The 10035-nt window shown below is 42.1% G+C and overlaps 1 protein-coding gene across 1 annotated transcript in view; it reads right to left on the minus strand.

The window, feature by feature from the left end:
* LOC128876294 (uncharacterized) overlaps window positions 1-4354 on the minus strand; it is a 35127-nt gene extending 30773 nt beyond the window's left edge. The window contains exon 1 of the mRNA XM_054122523.1: window positions 2887-4354. The gene's annotated coding sequence lies outside the window, so the exon portion shown is untranslated. The remainder of the gene's footprint in view (window positions 1-2886) is intronic.
* Between the last annotated feature and the right edge of the window lie 5681 nt (window positions 4355-10035).

A 10035-nucleotide genomic window follows, 5' to 3' on the forward strand; every position in this document is an offset into this window, starting at 1 on the left:
TCTCTCTCTCTCTCTCTCTCTCTCTCTCTCTCTCTCTCTCTCTCTCTGCCACGACGCATCGTCGTCAATTTAGCTATTCCTCGGATTTAAATGATTGTAAACTAGAAAGAATTCTGGCAGTTGTTGGCTGATAAGACGGAGAGAGAGAGAGTGAGAAATGTCGTCTCTGTTGGGTCTGTCAGTAGACTGGATGCGGGACATACGATGCTTGCTCGTGTGTGTGGGTTTTGACATCCGGTGGGCAAGACGGAGAGATCTACATATCGAAGTCGATGACTAATCGTCGAACCAGTAAAAATATGCCAGATTCATTCTTTTTAACCTCTAATTTATTTAATTCTTTAGTGTAAATCACTGTCATACAATACATATGAGTGATTTAAAATTAATATGTAAATGCAACAATAGTTATAAAGAAGCGATACCTATGAATGAAGAGTACAATAAATAGAGTACAAGTCGATCGATCAACGATCGAGTCGCTGTAAATAAAAGAAACGAACCAAAGCAGCGAGTTATTTAAAGACTTGACATTGATAATGAATCGCACGATTGACAGGATAATCGATTATAAATCGATCAGTGTATAGAAAAGAAATCGATCAATTATCGGATCGTCTATAAATACCACCAAATATTGACATTCCAGGAGCACACAATATTTACGCAAGCGTGTGACGCGACAAGTCGAGTTACGAAATAATACAGCCGATTAAGGACATGACTTTCGACAAAGGTCTGATGCATTCTCACCCAGTTAACCTTATAAACTTTCACACCTTTCTACATCAGATTTCGACGCGAAATGCTTACACGTAATTGTTTAGACATATCATATTTTAAAGCTATGGTCTGGCATGTAAACAGGTGACATTACTTCCAGTTGTGACAGGCATACGATACGTGTCAAAGATATACGTATAATCTATTTTCTGATCGAATTCCGATGAATCATCCGCCTCTTCTATTCCTCGCTTTCATTATTTTTCAGTTCCAAAGTTTAAATATTAATATTTGGAAGAAAGTTCGAGAAACTCGATCAAAACAATGTATTTTGAGCGATTCCAACGAGGAGATGGCGAGAAAATGTTTGCTATACGCTTACAATGTGTTCCCGAGTGTGCACTGTCATTCTAGCGACAGTAGCAAACGAGTGTCGACATCTATAATAACAGTCCCCGTGAAAATATCATTTATCGCACTCGCCTTCTCTGCTACAATTAACATTATTCGCACCAAAATGAGACGAGTCGAAACTTGACGATACTCGTAATTCTTTTAACGCTATTTTGAAATTAAATTCTGGACGACGAAGAACAGTGCTGGGAAGAGCATGCGTTCGTGTGTTAAGAAATTTGTATCGTAGAATTGTGTATGTTCGAGGTAGAAGCGTTATTATTTTATTTAACGATTTTATTCGCCTGATTAAGAAACAAAATGATGTAAAAGCAAGATGGAAGAAGCAAAGTTGAGCGAATAAGTTTGCGATCTAACCCAACGATCGGGACGAAAAAACATTTTCCCGTCACATAAGCATAGTTAACCCGCGTGACGTGGTTTCGTGGACGCCATATGTAATTTGGCATCTTTAACACTTTACCGATCGGTAACCTATTATCACCATTTTCATAGAATAACTAATACTTTATTATCTTTTATCGAGATGACATTTTATGTTCTCATTATTGTATAAATTATGAAATATTACATAAATATTAATCAAAAAGATTCTAAAATATAACAAATATTATTGCTACCAGTCGATAAAGTGTTAACGGCTACTTGAGCAGCATGCATAAAAAATGTCTTCTCCAAGGCAAATATAAAGCTTAAGATAAGATTATTGCAAGTGCTATAAAAATAAGACACAGATATCTCATTTCTTTTTTTCGCTTCAAGCATTTTGGTTTTTGCTAAATTACATATATTACGTAAAATGAGCGTGCAAGTTTTTAACGGTATATAAAGGGGAGTAGGTTGAACAGTAGGTAGGTAGATAGGTAGACGTTGAAATTAAGAAATCCACGAATAGGTTCTCAGTAGATAAAGCGTTTACTAGCATGCCGTATAATCGTGTGGCAAAAACCATTGTACGCGAATAGTGTATAACGATCAAACAGCCCCCTTATTGTTTCAAGTAGCGTAATTTGTTGAGAAAATATTTTTACATTTTCTTGCAAGATAATAGCTTGAAAAAATCAAAATCAAGAGTTTTATACAAGAGTTCCTGAAACGCTGAATATACTAATGGAAGAAAAGTACGCATGCTATATGTATAATATTTGTCTGGTCTTTATCCGTCTACTAGGGTTTCGTTGAAATCGATGAAACGATGCTTCGATCGACAGAGTCGCCGTTATATCTCGAGTGTATCGATAGACCACGATTTTTGCCGGACTTGCGCGAGACTGAGAAAGTCGGTGAACGTGCTTACAGATTCGACATGGATCGACGTAACGTCATTAACTCTAAAAATAAACTAGCGATTCACGATATACACGCAAGAGGGAAGAAAAATAAAGTGATTGATATCGGGAACGATATGGACGTACTTCTTTTTGAAAAACCAATTTCACTGTTGTACGATGAACAAGTGTGAGGGAACTGTCAACTAGAAGTCGGCAAAACTCTCGTCTACATAAAAATGAACAAAGAATAAAAGATGAATTTCAACGTGTTACTTGTTCACTAAAAAATTACAATCCGAATAAACGTTCCAAATATTCTTTATCTCTATCAAAGTAAAATTCTGTCAATCCCTTGCCACCAATTTCAGATTAACTTTATTCGTATATAAGTATGCATTTTTGCAAAAGAAAAACCTAATTGAAATAGCAAGCTCGCTGGCAGCAAAATAAATAAGAAGAAAATAAGGGAAGAATTTACCTGTCCAACGTGCACGTGGGTTCTGGTCTCTTCCGGTGATGTGCAAAAACGAGGTTAGCCGGCAGCACTGTTACGCGACGTTCTCCTCATTTCTGTTCGTTTCGCCACATTGATCGATTCGCGTTTTCGTCCGTCGAATACTCGATCGAAATCACCAAGAATAATAAGTAAAACTTGTTTGCCGTCACTTGCGACTACTTCCCGAGTCTGTACGAATCGAAAAAGGTCGCTTTTGTTTCGCAAGGCTGAACCGGAATGCCGGCACAAGCCGGTGCACGGGTGACAGTCGCGTCTCTCGCGTCTCGAAATTATTTTCGACTCGACTTTTACCCCCGCCTACTACGAGGCCGGCTGCTCTCCGTTTTTTTTTCTTTTTCTTCTTTTTTCGCTCTCTCCATCATCTCAAGGTCCGTTTCGAGGTACGCGATCGTTTCACCATCTGCCGACTCGCGAAACTTGAACGAAAAACCACGACGAACTTGGCTTTCTCGTTCCTTTTCTTTCGAGATTCAGGCGAAAGAAGAGATTGAAAGAAACCGCGTGCAAAGTGCGAACTAAAGTGGAGATTGTTGGGAAAGAAAACCCCAACCGTCTGGTCACCGAATAGAAACTTGCGAAATTGAGATTTTGCAAAGTTGCGCGAGATGACTGTATCTCTCGTTGCCCGAACGAACACTAGCAAAACGTTCTCTGGCTCGTTTGTGACCGATGGAAATGGCCGCGTATTTAACACGTCACCAAACACTCGGCAATATTCGCTCTCCGCGTGCTGATATACGTGGCAAAAGAACCGATACGATACACACTGTTCCAAAGTAGGATAGAATGTTAAGAAAAGAAACACTGCTCTCGTTCTCTGACACTTTACTTAAGGGTCTCCTAACATCTCAACTACACTACGATAGTTGGTTTGCAAAGGCACGACGAGGACCTCACCTCCAAATAGAGTATATACTCGCGAGGACTTTGATGCAAAGAATTGCTAGGTCGTTAGCGAACGCTATCGAAAAGTGGTTACTCGATCGTCCTCCTCGAAATCCTCTCCTGACGAACCATGCGTCACAAAGATACGCAATTTCTGTCGAAGCTTCCAACACTTGGAAATTCCAGATGCTTCTGGCCAGATGATTAACTCGCCGGTTGTGAAAAACACGTTGGGGTGAAAGCCCGAGTCGTTTAAAAGTAACATCTGGTAAAAAAGAAGGAATCCGAATAAAAGGTTTTGGATGTCGAGGGATATGCGTAAACGGTGGCAACGAGCGATCAAGTGGCGAGAGAGAAACTAACCAAGAGACAGAATCGGATGGAGAGAGCAAAAGGTACTCCGATTCGAGAGCGAGCGCAGAACGATGTGCGAAAATACCTCTTTCACGAACAGCCGGCGACGAACTGGCCGATTGGCCGTTGCATGGGGCGCAAAACTGCCGGTCTCTCGGCGGCGCGTCGCTACTACCCGTCCTACACGATATAGACCCCACCGGCCGGCCCGATGCCCCGATCCTAGACGAGCCTGCACGAGCCCGATCGGAGCTAGCCGAATTCGACCGGAAGCCCTCCCGTACCGAGAACCGTCGAAGCGCGTCGAACCTTTGTACTTTCCGCCCATCTCATCGGGAATTCCTGTCCGGAATCGCCATGGTCGCCATCCTTTATCCGTGCGCCCAACACCACCACGGCACCGGACACGTCGACCACCTCTCACCGTCCACCGTCGCCTCAGGCCCACCGATCGCCGTCCAACGCTATTTAGTTAATAAACAAATCAACCTTTTGCACATTTGCACAATGTCCATCGAGTCATGGGCTCAATTTCCCCTGCTAACACACTTTTTAACTTTTACTCCCATTAATCGATGCACTAACATTACGAACCCGATAAACGCAATCAAAATTCATACACAAGAAACAGCACGCTTTCCTGCTTTTCCATTCTGGATCAACGTCAACACTTTGAGATGACGTCGCACAGGTCGTTAGTTACCGGAATTCTATTTCTGCGACAAAGTCGAGCGTTCCACAAAAGATCCTTCTATTTATTTCCAAATCTATCGATCAAGAGAATTGTTACGGTGCAACGCGCACACTCGAGGACTGTGTCTCGCGAGCATTTGGATATTGCTGTGACGGTATATCGTCTCCTAGTGGAGCATTATCCCAAAAACCAGTGATTTTCAAACTTTGCCAAGGGATCAAAACTTTACACTATTTTCTTTTCTTTTCCATAGATTAGACTCTGAAATTCAATTCTGTGGCCTGGCTTTCGCCAAGGTATTACGCACTACTACTGCCTACTACTCCGCAGTATACCTATAAGGGTATGCGCACAAACCTCAGACGTTATTACGCGATCTCGTGCAATTGGAAGCGCCCGGCGCCAGCTCCTCGTTTTCGTTTCATAGAAATTGCAACGCCTGCAAATTTATAACCATAGGAAGAATTTTATTCGAATAATAAGTAACGAGTGAAAATTCGGCATACTAGTATATTCAACTGAATACTAGTGTACATTCGATCAACTTTTCATTCGTTAAACGTGAAATTTCTTACTCGAAATGTATCGTTTCTTTCTGGTCATTTACCAACATACATATATCGACATTGTACCAAATTCTTTTAGAAATATCAAAATAACAGCTTGCAAGCTGGCTGCACCCTCCAAATATTAGGTCCATAGGAGATCAATCACAATGTCGAATCTCTGTAATTATCGTTACCTCGTTCTTTTCATCGCTTTCGAGTAACAATGCCATTGACAGAATATCTCGATATGGCTCGATCGAGCATACAAGATTTTTAATGAGCCAAGAGTGCCTTTAAAGTTTGATCTTCGATGGAAAGAAAAAAAAAAAAAAACTACGTCTAGATAGGATCGCGCGTCCAATTATCGGGGAGCTTTCAAAGTGGTCCGAGATCGAACGTAAATGCAAATACAAACGATGAGTGAATAATATAAAACTCCTTTAGTACAAAGGAACCGAGGGGGCGGGCAGTTTAAAGAGAAGCGAAGGATTGAAACGTTTTCATTGAGTGTCGGTTAATAAACCAGCCAATAAAGTCGACGAGATTTTGTTTCGTTTGCATCTCGAACTCGTTGCACAAAGGAATTCTTTGTCTCGTTATGCAACTCTGCAATGATCGAGACGACGTTGATCGCGCGACTAACGAGGGACGTCAAGTTCGCTATTTATCCGTGCAATTGAATTCGTTTAGCGACGAGTAATTACGATCACAGGATTATAACCGTCCATTCGAGTGTAAGAAAAGTGGTATCGGGGGGTGTGTGCAATGAAAAATCCTCTTTGAAGCAGACTCATTGTCAGGGGGGAAAGCGAAGAACGTACGAAAGAGGTGCAACATCAGGTTGAGGATTTAGAAGATTCTTAGTAGTTGGATATACCAAACCGACGAGTAAATATATCTGTTTACAGTAGATTTATAGAGGCTTGAATACAGAAGAGCTACAGAATTAATTTCCACATCAGATACATCCATCTGCCTGCGACAAATGTAAAACGTTATCACGTCCCATGGATTACTGGTGTAACGTACCCTTGGAGTAATTACGAAACGAGCACTGTCCGGATAAGCTTCTGTAAAAAGATACAGGGCGTAAAGGAGCACTGCTCGAAACTTTAATCACGAACCCGATGGGTTTCGTAGTCGCGCACAGTGTCGAAACCTGGATAACGGGAGCAGAAACGTTGCATCCAATGCTCGGTGCATTGTGCCAGATCGGTACGATAATAATCGTACTCGGAGCAGACTGGCGTTATAGACGAACAAGTCCAGCGCAGCGGCGAGCGAAACGCAAGCACCGGCAGCGGCAGCGGCAGCGGCAGCGGCAGCGGTAGCAACACCGACGACGAGCTATTCGTTCGGTTCGTTCGTCGGGTGAAGGACCCAGTCGGTCTCTTCCTTTTCTCTCTCACTCTCTCCGCTTCTCTCCCACGTGCCCCTTCCATTGGAAATTATCCTTCTCTTTCTCCGTTCCGCGTTTCTGTCTGTTCTCCTTCCTTTCCTTCTCCTCGTTTCTCCCCTTTCTCCCTTTCTCCCTTTCTCCCTTTCTCCCTTTCTCTCGACGATTCTCCATCTTTCCCCACCGCAGGCCTCCAACCCCTTGTCAACTATCTGCCTCCAGTCATCCTAACCACCCCTCACCATCCCATTCCCCACCCACCGACAACCATAGGCTCGTATCCACCATCACCAGCCATCTCCGCAATTCTACTGCCGCAGTCCATGCACATCAAACGATATACCACCTAGTTTCTCAAATTGCGACCGTCCAATGGATCTAAATGAAATTACCACGGTTCTCCAGCCCCGACACCATTTGCTTTTTCATTTTCTTCGTCTACCATTGATCTGGACGTGGACGTTGATCTTCGAACAAGTTACGAGAGTACGCCGACTATTAGAGGATTCATACAGAAAACTCGCGAGACGGTTGTAAGAACCTCAACGAAAAATAAGCCACGGAAATGACAATCTACAGTCGACCACTTGACCTACACGACCAATCGTGTACCCTATGATTCGTGTTCTTGTTTCACGCCTTATATTCTTCGGGTATGAAGGCCACGATACTACAATATATTTCAACAGTAGCCTCTATTACGCGTGTTACGAGTGTAAGAATATAATTTTACGATTAATAACGAGCACATTCAGCAGAGACAACTGTGTGATGCAATTCGTCCGTCGTACCAGTGGGACGTCAGTACGCACGTTCATGTTCGAACGATAGGTCTTACAACGCGCCTACAGAATTTGCCTATAAAGCTGTCGCGTGAAAGAGAGATACCGACGTTCTCTACCAACGATTCCCAAGTGAGCAATACTATCACTTGGCCTGTCTATACCAGCATTTGTTGTTAACCCTTTGGCTCGATCCTAATGGCATGGTTCTAAGGAACGCCAAGTAATTTCCCAAATATTCGACAAACTTCTTTCTAATTAACATATATGACATACAAGTAATTTCAAATAGCTTTACAATCCTAAAGAACAAAACTATTAAAAACGATACAAATATTAAAACATCAGGCCACCGCGCTCTTAATTTCAAATAAACATGCAAATTAAATCAGAAACCTCAGAAACTAGACAGATTCGGTTTGGAATCGCAAATAGAGCAGTCTGAAATGCCGCTACCGATCGATAATCGTAACACTATCAAGAACCGAAACACTGACAAACAAAGATTTTACATCGGTGGCTGATCAAACGTAGTCTACTTCCTTGGTGTGGAGCAGAAACGCGAATGACCCCTATTGCTCTTTGATCGCGGTTCTAGGTCGATTTTCCGGTAAATACGCTCAAAAGGAACACCGAGCAATCTCGTTGATTGGTTAATGACAATCAGAGATGAAATTTCTCTATTAGGCAATTATTTGCCCTGTTGACTATCGTTGGCTATTGCTATCTAGATGCACCAGATTGCGGTGCGCGGTACGACCAGCGATCTATGTATATGCGTCTTTCATCCAATTAGCATAATACACTCGTCGGAAAGCTATTTAATCGGTGGAATCTTTTCGCATCGCTGGAACTCGTTATTTGATCCATCTGGTTTTCGTAAATCGCGTATCTAACACTCGTTTCGATACTTTTTTTCTCCAAACTGTTTTTAAATTGTCCTTTCTGACTGTTTGTGTTTGTATCCCTCTCTATTTTGGAACTCTGCGTGCGAATGGAATGCTCAAAATGATTCCCTCTTTTTCTCTCCTCCCCTTTGTTCGGTATTCTTTATTCTCCTTGTGTTTTCCTTTATCTCTCCTTCTTTGCCCTCTCATCCTCCATCTTTCTCTAACTCTCTCATTCTCTCCGTCCAGTCGCAGCAAATTCGCATCGGGCATCAGCCGGTGCCAATAACGTACCAAGGCAGATGGTAAGATACGGTGAAGGTTTGGTGGTTGACTCGGTGACTGGTGGGGGAAAGGGATGCTTTACTGTCTGCAAGGCCGTAACAATCGCTTCACGCACCCTCCTCCTCTTATTCGAATCCTACATGTCTACAAAAACCAATTTACAACAATTTATTCGTAACGCTTTACATGCTCGATTCGTATCAATATAATCTCTAATTTAGAATCCTTCCACAGTTATTAAATTACTTCGATACATCTAAATTTTATATTTCATGCCTATCGAGCGACATCACTATCGATACATGCAACTTTGCTTCTGTATCAAAAATCAAAATTCCCCTTACTATCACGCTACAAATAGGAAGAAGAAGAATAATCCATTTGAAATTTGTCTCTCGTGAGGTTAACAAATATCTACCGTCTCTAATATCGCCAACTATTACCAACTATCGAAAACTCAACGGAAACGTTGATAAAAGTTTTACATCGGCGATCGATCGGTTCGCGCCGATAATGCGAAAACTTTCACTCGGATAAGATTGAAACCCGTTTGAAAAATTCCAATCGACACGTTTTTGTCATTCGAGCGGATAATTCAAAGTCAAGTGCACACCGCGACTCTTTACCGGAGTTAATATCTCGTGCGTTTGAGCGCAGTGCTTGTGCCACTCGTCGGCTTGTCTTTGAAATGTCGCTGAACGCGTGCGACGTTTCCGCGCGCGCGCGTGTGTGTGTGTAACATTGCCTAAATACGTACACACGATCACGTTTTATACGAACGCGTCATTAACGCGACTAAATAGTCGATCGTGCTGAAAAGCCAAGTCGAACACACTATACTTACATGGATCCCCGAACTCTGGTTGTGGGACTGGTGGGACAAGTTCCCTGTCCAAATGTTTCTAAAGTCGTCCGCTATCGAGACTAGCGTTGCGATCGTCGAGAAAAGACACAGAGTCCCATTTTCAAAACAAATATTCTTTCCTGTTTTCATTGACGTACACTTCACTCGGAGATGAGTTACGGTATTTCAAAGTCAACAGACAAAAAATTGTTATTAGATATACGAAGCTAATACTGGACGATTGTAACGCCATACAGCCAGTTGGAGTAAACACACCAGGCATCGTTAGAAAAAATACATAGGCTGTTAACGTGTTAATTAGTCTATGTAAGCAAGTACGAAAGGTTTTCGGCTGTTAAAGTTGACCCTCTTCATGTTTTGGAAAACATTTAGTAATACACAAGAAATTAAAATTCTATCACAGTCTGTAATATA

This window comes from Hylaeus volcanicus, chromosome 5 (assembly GCF_026283585.1).
Source record: "Hylaeus volcanicus isolate JK05 chromosome 5, UHH_iyHylVolc1.0_haploid, whole genome shotgun sequence".
NCBI lineage: Eukaryota > Metazoa > Arthropoda > Insecta > Hymenoptera > Colletidae > Hylaeus > Hylaeus volcanicus.